Consider the following 15,162-nt stretch of genomic DNA (forward strand, 5'->3'; position numbering starts at 1 on the left):
AGAGGAGAAATTCTGCAGTACTAGCTAACTCCTCTCCACGGGGGAAATCAGCATATTCTTCTGGTTGTGCTGCAGTCCTATGATCAATATATTTGTTCACATTTAATACTACATGTGAAAACCAGCATTCTCATTTTTAAAACAGCTGCAAGCAAACAGTGACCTATATATAGGATTTGTCTTCTTTCCGGCTTTATTCTTAACAGAACTTATGTGGAATTAATTGTAAATAGCTGGATTTGGAGGTGTCTTGGTTTTTTTTGGAGGAAAGTTGGCATTTAAATCTTACTCTGCCTAGCTAGTCAATAACAATGTTCTTAGCTTCTGAAACTTGGACAGATTTATAGCTTCAGCAAACTTTCACATTGCCATTTTTAAATACACATCATATATTTCACAGATCTTCTCAGCAAAATTTTGAGACATGCCAACGCGATTTAGAAGTCTAGAGTATATTTAAATATGACTGAAGCATTTGGGAAAACAAACCCCAGACTTCCAGTAAGATTTAGACCATCCACAAGTTAATTTCCAAAATGCCACATGTGCCTAGATGTAAAACTATCCAATGCTCTGATACATATGGCAAAAATATTAATCTTAAGATCCTATGTTCTTAAACCAGTGTATGATTGAAGACATTGATAACTCAGTTTCCTACTGAAAGAGCCATATATTTGTGGTATTGAGTGTATGAACAACCAGTGAAACTCTGACAGTGCTGGGAAGATCCCTGAATCTTGTGGCTTCACATCACCTGGGGTAACAAGCAAAGCACAAGCCTCTAACCTAGCCCAGTGAAGCAGCAGTTCTCACAAATATAGGGGGATAAGGAGCAAGAAAAGAGTGTTTCTGGTTTCCCAGTAACTTGACTGTATTCAGATATGGTAGAAAGTCTGCTTAGGCTCAAATGCCCCATTTGCTGAGAGATATGAATTTACAGCTTTCATGTGTGAAGAATTTTTATTACCATCAGGAAGGGTCTCTCTGCATTCCTCCTTCTGAAGGTTGTTTGCTGCAAATGGGACCACTAAGAGATGACTGGGATGGAAATAAAAAGCTGGGAGAAGCCTTTAACTCAGGTAGCTGAAGCAGATCTCAACAGAACCCTTATCCCAAGCTTACCTTGGGGATGGGGATCAATGTCTATTCACAAAGAAACCGAGTTTGCTTTGAGGTGTCTTTCTTATCTCCATTGACTGTTTCCAGGCTGCTGGGTTAAAGACCACCTCCATTGGGCTCCAGAACCCACTGAGTGCTTCAGCCAGGGAAATTCGCCTTCAGAAATAACTTTTTTCCTTCTTTCACTTTTTCTTTTACTTTCTTGTTTAGGACTTAGCTTGATGTAGGTTGGGACTAAGCCTGCAACTGTGCTGGATGTTTTTGTCAGTTCCACAGCTGCAGTAGGAGCTGTAAAATGATCAAATATATCAAATTTCTTGCTGTGTCCACAAAGACCACTGAAGCTCACAGCTCTTGAAAAGGCTTTCAGAGACCCTGGAACCCCTGAAAATACTTTAATGGAGCCTGGTTTTTAGACTGAACTGCAGAAAGCTTCAGTTCCTGCAAACCCACTGAAACCTGAAGTGATTTTTTTGCTGACTGCTCCAGACTCTCAGATCCTGGGAGCTTGTCTCATAGCTTCAAGCCACAACTAAACAGCATAATCCACCTGGATGTTTTAACAAAGCTGGCTGTTTAGAAGTCACAAGCCTTAGAAAGGCTGTCATATTCAGCTCTAGAGGTTTCCTCCCTTCAACAAGATGTTTTGGGCAAAATTTCTGCAGATCAATGAGTACTAAAAACTTATTCAAACACCCAAAGTTTTATGGTAAAACTGGACTGCAGCTTATTAAGTTGCAGCCACCTTTATAATGCTGCCTGATATCTTTCATTATGTTTTCACAGCACTTATTCCAATGGAAAAGAGTTGGAATACATACAATGTGGGATGAAAAGACTGCAAACGCTAAATTCACCTATCCCACTTCAGCTACCTTTGTGATTTATGCTTAGTGCTAGTTAGTTCTAAAATTCTCATATTTTTACCTGCAAGATTTTTTGGAATTGCCTTTTCCTGTAGATATCTGAATTGGATGACAGCTCAAATTATGCAGCGTGTAAGTCTCTGAATTGTTATGAATTAATGGGAATGTGGACAGAACTGTGCAGGTATGTTTTTGCTCAAAATTAATTTGCACAGCTTTTATCTTCCTGACCTTTGCTAAATTTAGATTTTAGGATCACAGCTAACCCTGGAAATAATTTCCAGGTAGAGTGAAGATGACAAAATCATTAGGAGTAGTCAGCATGGCATCACCAACTGGAAGTCATGCTTGACCAACCTGATACACGTCTGTGGTGAAGTGACAAACCTCTTGGATGAGAGGAAGGCAGAGAGTATTTATTGTCTGCCTGGGCTTCAGTGGGACCTTTGATGATGTCTCCCTTTAGACCTTCACAGAGAAACTTGATGTACAGACTGGGTGAGCAGACAGTGAGGTGGATTGACAACTGGCTGAATTTCTGGGTCTAGGGAGTGGTGATCCACAAATCTCTCTGGAGACAGTGGCTAGCAGAATTCCTCAGCGACCAGTGCTGGGTCCAGTCCTGTTAAACCTCTGGATGATGAGGCAGAGTGTAGCCTCAGCAAGTTTGCTGGTCACAACAAACTGGGAACAGTGGCTGTTACACTAGAGGGTCCTGCTGCCATCCAGAATGACCTCAGCAGGCTGGAGAAATGGGTCAACAGGGATGGCATGAGGTTCAACAAAGGGAATTACAAAGTCCTGCACCTGGGGAGGAGCACCCCCATGCACCAGTGTGCATGGTGGTGGCCTCTTCAGTGGAGAGAAGCTCAGCAGAAAAGGACCTGGAAGTCCTAGTGGACACCATGTTCAACATGAAACTCTCAGTATCAAAGTAAATGTCTGTACAGATTCCATTTAGATATCTACTATATAGCCCACATTTTTGTAAGGTAGGTGTAAATTGACCTGAGGGCCATCCTGCATCTTGGTTTTCATATTCAGCTCTTCTGAATTTGCCATTAATTTTTCCTACAAGTTTCAGAAGAAAAGGCCTTTTCTTAATAGCAAAAATACTGATCTGAAAATGTTTCATAATATTTTTCAGGGTAGGATAATTCCACCTGGGTATGTTCCAAGGGAACTTTTCTTGGATGAGTTTCACTTTTTAAAGTGAAGACTCACAGTGCAAATCTATTTCATCATCTAAAATTTAAAGATCATTTACATAAGGATAAACAGGGAAAGGACAGAGTGATCAGGATTGCAAGTGTCTGAAAATAAAGATAAGACCAGATCTAGATCTACTGGTATGAAATTTCTGTGTGGTGCATCTCAGATGATGGAAAGCAGCTGTAAAGTGGTATAGCCAGCATTTGTGATTCTCTGCGTCAGTGGAGCAATGCCAAAGAGTTCTGGTGTATCAACAAATCCAGGGCAAGTGGCAGCTGCACCCTTCTAGACAGATAAAGCTTCTTCTGCTGCAAGCAGTGTGAAGAAAACATTTGCATGTACACAGTAGGGTATTTGTTTGCATGTGTACATGCGTGTGTGTTTACACGTACACATGCACAATTCTGTGAGTGTGGTGGGCCTGGCAACACCATCTGGTGTTAAATTTACCCATCATCTCTGCTGATAAGAGCAGTTGCCTACAGTCTTGCTAAATGCTAGTCAGAAAGCTGAAGTCCTCCACATCATCAATAATCCTTTGTGGACTCAGGCAGAATAAAGGAGGAAAATTACAAACAAAACAAAACAAAATCCAGATGCACATATTAGGTAAAAAATTCTGGTGTGTCTGGGAAAGTGGAGGAGAGACTGGAACAGATTGTCTCTAAGTGGATGCTGGGACCGGGAGGTTGTATAAAATGGACAAAGTACCACGAAGGGATGGAGATTCAGGGAGTGAGTTTGGAAAATTGTTGCAAGTACATTTATTGATGTACATGGGGATAGCATGAGAATCTGGAGTCTAGAATGTGTATAGATAGGATGATTTAGGGCTGCAGATAAAATGGAATAAGACAATGTAAAAGTATGAAAAAGAAAGATCTTAGGGCAGTAGGGAAAAAGACAATCATAGCAGGTGTTCAGGAAAAAAGATAATCCCAAAAGACCAGAAAAAGGGAAGTGTAGGTCAGTTTTAGATGGGTCTATGGTCCAATAACAGCCTTCAGTTGTGTTCAGATATGTGAGAATGTAAAAAAAAGAGGGAATTCTCAAGGAAGAGTAAAGACAAAACTGACTGTCCAAACATATAAGAAGTGTTTGGGTCATATTTGTTCACTGTGTGAGAAATGATGGATGGGACCATTGAACACAAATTATCCCTGCTGTGACTGAAGTATGCTCAGGAGAGAGTGCTACTGCTAATTTCAATTTCTAGGTTCAGAATAATCTCTCATAACATCAATGAACTGTTGATTTTTTTCCCTGAGACTTGTAATTTGCACATCTCCTGGTAGATTTTATTATAAACACTGAGTAGAACGGACCAAATTTCAAAGCCCTCCACAAAATATTCTAAAACTATCTAATCTTTCTAAAAAATATATTCTTCGTGGTTTTTTTTCCCTCATATTGAACAACAGTATTCTCAGTAGAGGCTTAGCTGTTTTGATTCAAACAAATTAGTTCTGACTCTGCCTGGATAGTCCTAGCAGGGAAAAACCTTAATCAAGATGTTTAGCAAAGTTATGAGACACTAATAAAAGATCCTGAAAGAGGGAGTATCAAGCATCACTAATTGCAGGAAATGCTGGAATATTTATAGACACATACACAGATATTTGTAGAACAATCTCTAGGCTTTAAACTTTCCTGGCCTAATCTCAGCAGAGAGACCCTTTCAAATGATAACCTAAATATTTTGGTTCAGTATGTTTATAAGCAACCCATGGATTTCCTTGAAAAAAATTAACGGAGTCTGGCACGTGCCTGGGATTGTGGCTGACTGTATATTTTATTCATTAGGGAGTATATTTTGCTATAAATACTTTATTTTTTTAGAAGAAACTGCTTTTTGACTGATTTTTTGAAAGATAAAGCTGAAGCAATCATTTACAGTTATGTTTAATTATCTGCTGGAGCTTCAACTAGTGCCTAATCCAATGATTGCTGAAAACATTTTCTATTCAGAAACAATTTATTTTCTCATATTACCAAAAATGTGACGCTTAGGGGAGTTCTTTGCAACAGAACTCAGAGAAGTCCCACTAGAAGAAAATTTGGCTTGATTTAGGTTTTTGAGCATTAGAATCCTTCATACTGACCTTACAATTATCCAGGGTAATTCAAAACATATTCAAAATGGCTGTAATTTCACATTCAGCCCTGAAAGCTTCATTTAGGTTTGGTGTATGTATGAAAACACAAATCACCAGCTATGGAAAGCTGGTGATATTGTGGTGATAACCAGGTGCTTAATAAAACAGTCTTTTACAAGTAGAACTCCTATTCACAGAAATTACATGCATTTTTCCAATTATATAAGAGCTGGAAAACTGTTGTTTTAAACATTAAATCTTATTATAGATTACCAAAAAAAAGAGCCTGCTTTCCTTCTACACTCAGTTTGCCTTCTGGTAGGAAAGGAATGCTGCAATTCACAAATTTTTAAGCCATGATTATGATGCCCATGAATCTGTAAAGTCCTATTCAAACCCAGGCAGCAGGAAGGGGGCTGTGTTGATTCATCTGGCTGCAGGTAAGGGCTGTATTCCCTGTTACAGAACACCCTCTGCTGCACATCAGACTGTGCCCCAGGAGCAAACACTGCAGCTGAGGCACACAAATACTCCAGAACATGACATTTACTGAGGTGCTACGAGGGAATGGCCACCTAGGACATGACACCTAAGGATAGAAAAAAATATCCAATATTAAAATGCCTGTTTCTTGGGCAGTCTTAACCACTGCACTGAACTTTGTGAAAATGTCCCTTTACACCATCTGAAATCTTGGACCATGATCTTTTAGGGTAGCCATCAGTTTCTTTAAATTGCTTGCCAAGAGGAAGCACAGCACTAGATTTGCTGCTACCCAGCTAGGCATTTATCATGATACTCTGCTTCAACTGTGTTCTGCTGCTGTTAGGCATCATCTTAATGTTTCTTTTTACCTAAGATAAATAAATCGGTGTCATCTTGGAGATTTAGTAGCAACTTAAGTCTATAGCTGAAAAAAAAATTGTACCTTGCAAGCAAGTTTCTTAAAGCAAACAAAACCCCAAAACCCCCATAATTATCCCAAATTATAAACCTCAGGAGAAATTAATTAGAAATGGTAACAAATTGTAGTGAAAATATTATGTCTTGAAAATATTACAAGTCCCCTACTATCCTTTAAGTCAAGCAAATATAGGAAAAAAGCAGGCATTAGTGTTTCTTCTACTGTTTACATGAGCCATAAAATAAAATGTTTGGAAAATACCAGTATTAAATGACAAATGAGGTAATTTAGAGCACAAATAATACTTTATTTATCAGAAGTGAAATAATATAGATCAACCCTTGCAACTTCTGTATCAATTTGCTATTTGGAGTAAATAGAAAAATAAAATATTTCCTTAAAAACTCTCAGATGGTTTGTTTCAGGGCTCATAAACATCTTTTATGAACAGCAGTTTAGTAATACCTGATGTTAAGTAATACCAGTGGTGCTGTAACTAATCTAGAGTATGGATGCCAAAGAAATAATGTTTGGAGAGTTTTATTAGACTGATCTAATTGAAAAATGAGATCTGCTGTGGGGCACAGAAACATTGTGAAGCTTGTCTACTTCTCTCCAAGCTGATGTGATGCCATTGTTGTATATACTGCTTTCAAAGGCACAAAAACACTGAGGGCAAGAAAAATGGCATTTTGAGGCTGGGTTCTTACCTCGAGTTTACGTGTGCACCCAGAGGATGGCCACAGCAGGTTTGCCTCCCATTCCCAGGTGTGCTGGGCAGCCTGGCCACCCTCCCCTGGTACAGTGCAGCTGCACACTGGATGAAGCCTTCCAGGATTTATCCTTCCAGGGGATACATGCCAGGAAAAGTGAGTGGGGTTTCTCCTCCCACATTGGTGCTCTCAGAGACCTGAGTGAGCAGGGTGTGTAGTTTGAACCTCTTCATGCTTGGAAGAGTGTTTGGATGTATTTTGGAAGCAGTATTTGAATATCTGCTATGCCATTTTCTGATCCTTCTTAAAACAACATTCTGCCATGATACACACATAGGCTGGCTATAATTACACTTTTTATGTGCTGTGGTAACATTTCATTGTTAATTAACAGGATCCCTTGCAACTCTGCATTCTCTCATCCATCTACTGATTCCTGCCCTACATTTTATCCTGAACTCTTGTAAGGCATAAGCTTAAGCATAAAGCTTGTATGATGCTGAAACCAGGGTCCATGACTATGTTTCCTACCTCAGTGACTTAGGAAACAGCCCTAACACTGGTTTTAAAGGCACTGTGGTGGTTTCAATGACTTACTGTGCAGGAAAGTCTGAAGCAGAAAAATAGCCATGCTACCCAAGATAGGTAGACTGTTTATGCTGGGAATAGGATTCAACTCATTCTAAGACAGATTTATAGTAGGAAAGATGAATCACACTCAAAAACTTCTTTTCCTCTCCTCTTCTGAGTATGAAAAAGATTTTAAAATGTGTCTTACCTAGATGCCACTGATATCTGCTGTGTCTTTTTGTAATTTATTATATACAGAGCAACGTATGTCAGCTCCAGCAAACAAGGTATTTATTTATCAAATAAATTAATAAATATATCCATCACTCTTCTTTGAAAAATACTGGGACATTTAAGTCAGGCACTTGAAAGCAGCATTATAGTAACAGAAACTCTAAGTGATAGCAAATAATGCTGGAAAGCTTTTATCAAATTAAGTGAAGGGCTTGGATCAGCTCCCAGCAGCTACAGCTTCATTTCTCAGAAACCAGCAGCTGGTTACCTGTAGCACCTTTATTTGCTGTTCCAGCAGAGTCCTCATGTCCTGAATGGATGCTGGGAATTGCTTCCAGGTTGATCAGTCCTGTAGATTAAGACAGTGTCACAGAGCTGTGCATGGGTATGGATTAATCCTTTCATTGAAACACTGGGATTTGAAGCAGGAGTTGTTAATTTTGGTTGACAGTATCTTGGCAGAGAGGAGACAGGCAGATCCCTTCTCCTCCATTAGTAGCTCTTGTTTCTCCTGTTTTATTAAAACAGCTCATCATATTTGTAAGCTTCAATGAACAATTCTTCTTAACATACTCCCACACAAGGATCCATTGAACAACTTGCATTGTCTCAGCTATTTTAAGGATAAACATTTCTTCAGGAGTGCTCATGAAACCTGCAATTGTGAAAGTTTCTAAACCAATAAATATCACCTCCTTCAGTCCATTACAGGGGGTAATTTCTTTGCTACTTGTGAAGATACAAGTTAGGAGGAATAACTTAAAAATAGTGTCAGAAAACTAGGATAGTAGTAGGACCTTGGTTCAGGAGTGTGTTAAAAACTGTGTTCATTCCTGGAAACACTGCTAGATAAAAAAATATTAATGAGTTCCTAATGATACAAGTAACCTTTAAAATTAAGGAATCACCTTTCTCTGGGATTCTTATGGGTTCTCTTTCTTCATACTACTTAAGCACAAACAATATTTATCTAAATCAGACAAGATGTTAAAAAATTCTAATGGATAATAAAGTGAGAAATTAGTAAATAAAGATTGTGTAGAGACCAATTTCCTGAAGTGCCTTGCTCCCTTAAGCTTATTCCTGCTTTAAAATAGAATTCAGGGGTGACAGGCTTTTGGGAGCCTTACATCTCTAATAATCTGTGGGAGCAAGGCTCCTCTATCTCTGAAAGTGTATTGCATTCCAGCTGCTTTAGGTAGCTCTAATGTAATTTGCTTGGATGCAAAAAGCAGTATAGTAGGTTTTCATGGCAGTTTGCCCGGGCTAATATAGCAACTTCTAGATGTTAATTAGTCACAGTGGAGCTCCACAATACAGCTTGTTTGTTCAGCACTTGCTCAGGTATCTTCATGCTGCATGGCTTTATGACATATAGGTATAAACCTGTGTGCTTCTAAAATTTTAATTTCTTGCCTAAGAGAAAATTAACTTAAAAATACCCATGCAGATTCCATGTTTTGTAGCTGCCTGCTGATTTCCAGATTAGGTGCTCTCAGTCAGGGCCAAACCTCCCCTGCAACACCTCACTCCATCAGCAGGGAACTTTTGACAGGACTAGCTGTGAGATGAAACACTTTTTAGCTCTTGCCATGCCATGCTGTTAAAATGGGAGCCATAAACCCCAACTCTGTCCTACATTGCTCTGTTGATGCTGCAGAACTAACTTAAATGAAGCATAATTTAAACATATTTAGAGAAAAGGTTGCCCTGAGTAAATGATTCCCAGCAGAAGCTGTAGGAAGAATGCTCCATAAATCCTTCCTATCTATCTTATAATTTGAGGAATACCTGTAGGCTTCCTTCAGGGCTGTACTCAGCATCCAATTTGGAAGCAGAGCTGCAGATACGATTGGAAGCTGTAGACATTAGGCTGCATCCAGTTTTATTCTAGTTCAGCTCTGTTTGGGTTCAGTTAGGAGTTCAGCTTCTCCACTGGAGTTATGGATAGGTACAAACTCAGAGAAGCAATAAGTGACCTGCACTTTTCATTCAAAAGCCTGATCTGTTGCCTTTCCCCCATTCATTAAGCTAGGAATAATAACAGGTATAATGCTTAAAAAGACAATATTTTGAGAAAGAGAGGGCGGTTTCTATTTGGCCCTTTGTCTTGTGTAATTCCACATTTCTCTACTCTGCGCATGTAGCACTGGTGACAGGTGCCAGACTGACATGCTTAGGGAATGAATAACTCTTTTTATGCACAGTTGGTGTCTGAGTACACCAGAGGTTTTGGGCTAGCAAATCTCCTTAATCCTAAGAAGTAAATCGCTAAAAGACGTTGTTGGTAAATGTTAATTATTTTCCTTGAGATAGAACCCAAAATCAGAGGAAGGAGATAAAGAAATATGGACATGCCTGATATTTCTAAACATATCACCAGGAAAGGCCTCTCTGCCAGGTTGCTAAGGGAGCGTCCTGATCTTTCATCTTGTTCTGAATATGCCTACCAATTTCCTATCAAGTGTAACAGCCTCCAACCACTCTGCAGCTAACCCATGCAATGCAAACACAAAACTGCAAAAACTTAGCCTTTAGCTAAGGTGGTGCATTTCCTTTGAAGACAAAACAACTGTGACAGTTTTTCTTAAAATGTGAATTTTCTACTAATGAAAAACAGCAGTTCAGATTTCTAAAAATAACTGTCATCTTTGCATGCCAGAGCTGAGAGGTCTAAAGGAATGTGCCAATTAATTGACTAGGGAACTTAAAAATGGAAACTTGTCAGATGGATGTGTCTGGACTGTAGATCAGGAGGAATGGAAGATGGAGAGCAGTGTGTGTGCTGGCATTTTTAACCAATCATGCAGCTTGGGGTAGGCACTCTAAGCCAGGTGATATTAATGGGGAAGGAGCTATTGCTCCCCATCCTCTCTCCTTTGCCAGTCTTAACTGACTCATTGCTTTGGAAATTCTTGGCTAACATATTCATTCATTTCTCACAGAAACTAAGTGTTGCAGCTAGAAATAAAACAGAAGATGGCTAGTAGCGATGTATCTATGGAGAATTCATAATGCATGATTTAATGTCTCAGAAACTTCAGAAAAGTTATAATTTATTCCTTTTCCTGCTCTGCAATATGTCTAATACTTCTGGTATAAAAACCTGCATGATCCAACTGCTCATATTAACAGCGCTGTTGAGAAATGTTTGGTGGTTAAGAACTCTTCATTCCAGCATGTGCAGTACCCAGGACACTGGGACCAGCTGCACACCTGATAGAGGAAGAATGGGCCACCCTCAAAACAGCAGGGACTATGAAGACTGACTTGTTTGGTGTCTCTGTCCTTTACATTCTCCCTGTACAGCTCACACAACTTCTAGCTCCTTCCTGGTTCCTCTACAGGTTTTCTGAGTGAATAGGAGGCCATGGCTTTTCAAAATTATGAGTGGTTGAATACTTGAGCAGCAGCTGTGTTAAGTGACTCTGGCTCCCCTCTCTCCCAGTGCCTAAGAAGCTGAGTTTTACCAAACTGGTAAAGTGGTGGAACTCCTTTGAGTCTCTTACCTATCTCTATCAACATTTTTTATAAAATGTTTGTGAATCTATCCTTGGACTAGAATACCACCTGTGCTCCAGTAGAATTAAGCAGCTTTTAAGCAGATTAATTTAGCATCTCATGTATTAGATTCATGTTATTCTGAGCAGGTATAAGACTGTTTTTTCCATGTCAAACACTTGGACAGCTTAAGACTACCTTTTCTGATGATACATTGCCTTTCAGCCCAGAAAATCCCCAGGACAACTTTTCCTCCTTGCAAAACTGACTTTTTAAGAGAAGCTTTTTACAATACATGTCTACCCTAGATAAGTAACTTTGATATCACCTCCAAAATAAAGTTCCCATCGATGCCAAATACTTTGAATGCTAACATTCTTTATGGCTTTTATGTGATTGATGGTGTCTGAATGCAGGTACCCTCCTTCTCTAGTTTTTTTTTTACTTTCAGCTGACTGCATTGCTGACTATCAGCTCCCATAATACACAATCCTCAAGAGAATGGGTTTATGATCCCTCATGGGAGCCAGAGTTTGCTCTAAAGAGATCTTTTGCAGAGGAGAAATGGACCAGAAGAATTAGGGAGTCATTTTCCAAAAGGCCTTACAGGAATATTTCTGACAAAACCTTTTTTCTTTGCACATTAGAAAAGTATTTTGATTTTTGGGGGTAGACCCATTTCTGATATCCAGCCAGCATATTTGTGGATGCTTTTCTTATTAATTATTAAGTTTTTTTGTGCATCCTTCTTGCCAACAAAACTCTTAGGTTGGAGACAGATATCTGAATGCTTTGCAAGGACAGTCTGCACTGACAGCGTAGAGAGCATGATGGAGTCAGCCAACTCAACCAGCTGCTGTAGTGCTGAGCTGTCCACAAACACAGAATCCTTCCAGAGATGGAGTTATGACTGCAAGAGTCTCACAGTCAGCGAATTAATTTGGTTTAGAGGAGTAATGTGTCTGATGCCATATGGTGGAGCTAATCTTGTTTATCACTGCTTCACTACCCCATCCATTTGGATTGTAGAAGGAATTATCACACAAATAGCTGCTGCTGAGACCTTCTGCAGAGACAGACAGGTGTGATGGTCTGGGGAGGTCTCAGGAGAGTGCAGTGGGAAACTGAATAGAGAGAAGAAAGCTCATCCTTTCTGAATTACACCAAAACACCCAGCATGAGATAGTTAAATAGCTCAAGTCCAAGAGAGACTTCTACTGGACTTAGTAAACTGTTATTTTCATTCACCTCTAGATTTTTAGATTTTAGTCAGAATATTTTATTAATTATTGAAGGTTTTTCTGCAATAATTTTTTTTACACATTCCCATATAGTGATGCATATTGAATCCAGTCTAATTCCTTAATGATTACAGCTTTCTTATTCATGCCTGTCAGGTTAATTCACAATGCAGTAATTATGCTGCCTTATCTCAGCAATAACCTGCCTTTGCAGTAGTTAATGTTATTTCACTGTCCACCTTGGGCATCTGTGCTGAATTTGATGCTCACCTCATAATCAGTAACAGAAGATCAGCCACTGACCACAGGCATTACCTGTGAAAGGTCCATGCCTTGGAGTATTGATTGGCAAAGTAAATGCTAGACTGAGTGTAGAAACTCAAAACCTTTTTGTTGGACTTGACAAATCTTTGAACACACTCAGAAGGGCCAAATGGCTTTTTGATACAGTCTTGAATTGGCAGCAGCTTCACCCTCCACAATTTTGCTGTCACCTTTTTATTCTCATGTATTTCCAGAGGTCCAGGATTACTCCCAGTGAGGTTTGCCTCTGACTCCACTGAGACCAGGCTCTTACCCTCTATGGTTCAGTAGCTGCTGGAAGGGAGTGCCAGGATACTGGCTAGAGGAGAGATATCAGCTCCTGTGAATGCTTTGTTCCATCAGGATCTGGTGCATGCAGCAGCTAATTCACTGCTTGAACACCTTGATTCTGATGGGTGAACCTGTATGAAACCTTTCTTTTCACACTCCACTGTGAGTCATGTTAGGAAGACTGCAGGGTGCCAGCTTTCTAGTGTCTGTGAGAAGCAGAGCAGTGTTCACACTTCCCAAAGCATTAGTCATTCAAATCCACCCTCAGTCTTTCTTCTGTCATACATTTATTTGTGCATGAGCAGGTAAGCTCAGAATAAGTTAGAATTTCTTCTTGGAAAGAAGGAGCCATGTAAAACAAGTCTGCACAAGGTTTAAAATAAAAATCCTGCAACTCCACTGTTTCACTTCTACCTGTGGCACCCATAAAGCTATCAGGTTGGAAGAAACCTGGAAGAAAAAGCTGTTTTCATGTTTTTGAGAACTTTTCCTTCTCATTTTTCTATTATTAAGAAGAGATTATCCCAATATTTGGGAGAAAGAAGGATAAAGTTCAACCATGAAATCCATTCTCCTCTTTCTTGCCTTCTTGACATTCACTCAGATTTCACTCCTGAACTTAGTTACAGGCTGAGTAATCACTACACACAGCACACCAGCTGGAAAGAGAGCCTAGCTAGCTAGTGCTGTCCTGTGCCAGGGCAGGGTGAGGAATAAGAAACCCAACAAAAACAAAGTTCAACAAGGAAGACATTTTGTTTCTCACCCTTACAAACAGTAGCTCTCTCATGTCAAATCCCAGAGAGTGAAAAAAACAGCAACAAGTTTAGCTCTGTGGTGCAGCCCAAGAAAGAGCAATGCCATCAAACCTGCCAGTTTTTGGGTCTGATTCTGCAGGTTTTACATATGTATAAATATACATCTACACATGCTTATCACCCAAAGACAGTCAATGTTGTAATAGATGTGCAAAGTCATGGAGGAAAATATCTCATTCTACAGTGTTTGGAATTAGATTGTTAAGGAGCAAGGGTCAAAATATCTGCATAATTCCCAATCCAGCACCAGGTTAAGCACAAGCACAAATCTTTTATCTCTCAGTACAGAAAAGCATGGACAATTAAAGGACTGGCATCAGTACCCTGCCAGAACAAATGCTTTGTTGCTCAGACTAGCTTTTGGAAGAAAACAAATTCTAGAAAAAGGAGATTTATTTCCTCCAAAGTGATCTTTTCTTTCCATATGCACTCTCCATACACACCCTGAGAAGTGTAAATAATATACTCCAAACACAGCAGTAAAATGAGGAACAGAAGAGCAACACACGTTATTTAGAAACAACAAAAGGTGAATGAGAAGCTTTTTCTTCAGCATTCCCAAATCCCTCTCCAAGTGTGAGGAGGACAAATAAGCAGCCAATTTTTCTGCAATTTCTTCCCTCTCCCTCTTTGCAGCATTGGCATCACAGAAAATAAGCAGCTAAGATCTCATAGACCCAAGATTATGTTGTGCTCTAAACCTCCTCCTTCCCACCTCTGGAAACGTGCTGGCTGTGCCCATTCACACACAGTGTTTTCCCTGAGACATCAGTGTCTATGAATTTGAATGAATGAATAAATGAATGAATGAATGAAATTTTGCTCTCCTTTTCTCAGACACGTGCATTTGAGAGACATTTGTTGGACAAAGGAACAGGCAGAACCCAAAAGATGCAGCACTAGCCTGTCATCCTTCCCCAGCTGGCAGCTACAGTTTGGTCTGGCAGTGGGAAGAGGCTGCTCCCAGAATTCCATAGCATCCCATAGTCCATGCTGACTGCCAGTGTTTTTCCTGCTCTTGATCCATTACCCTCACAGCTCCAGCCTGCACACCAGCTGTCTCTCACCAGAAAGGAACTATTTTCCTTGACCTCAGTGATGCACTTCAGTGATGAACAAGATGCCACAATGTTTTTTTTTGTTTTCCAAGTAACACAAAAGAAATGTGACAAGGTGGCTTAAAACTTTGTCAAAAATGTTATTTTCTGTGATTAAACTTGAGTGCAGATGCTCAATGTAATTTCAGGAAAAGTTAGGCTTATTTAGCTTTACCAACCACAACTCTTTATAA

Source organism: Poecile atricapillus, chromosome Z, assembly GCF_030490865.1.
Source record: "Poecile atricapillus isolate bPoeAtr1 chromosome Z, bPoeAtr1.hap1, whole genome shotgun sequence".
Taxonomy (NCBI): domain Eukaryota; kingdom Metazoa; phylum Chordata; class Aves; order Passeriformes; family Paridae; genus Poecile; species Poecile atricapillus.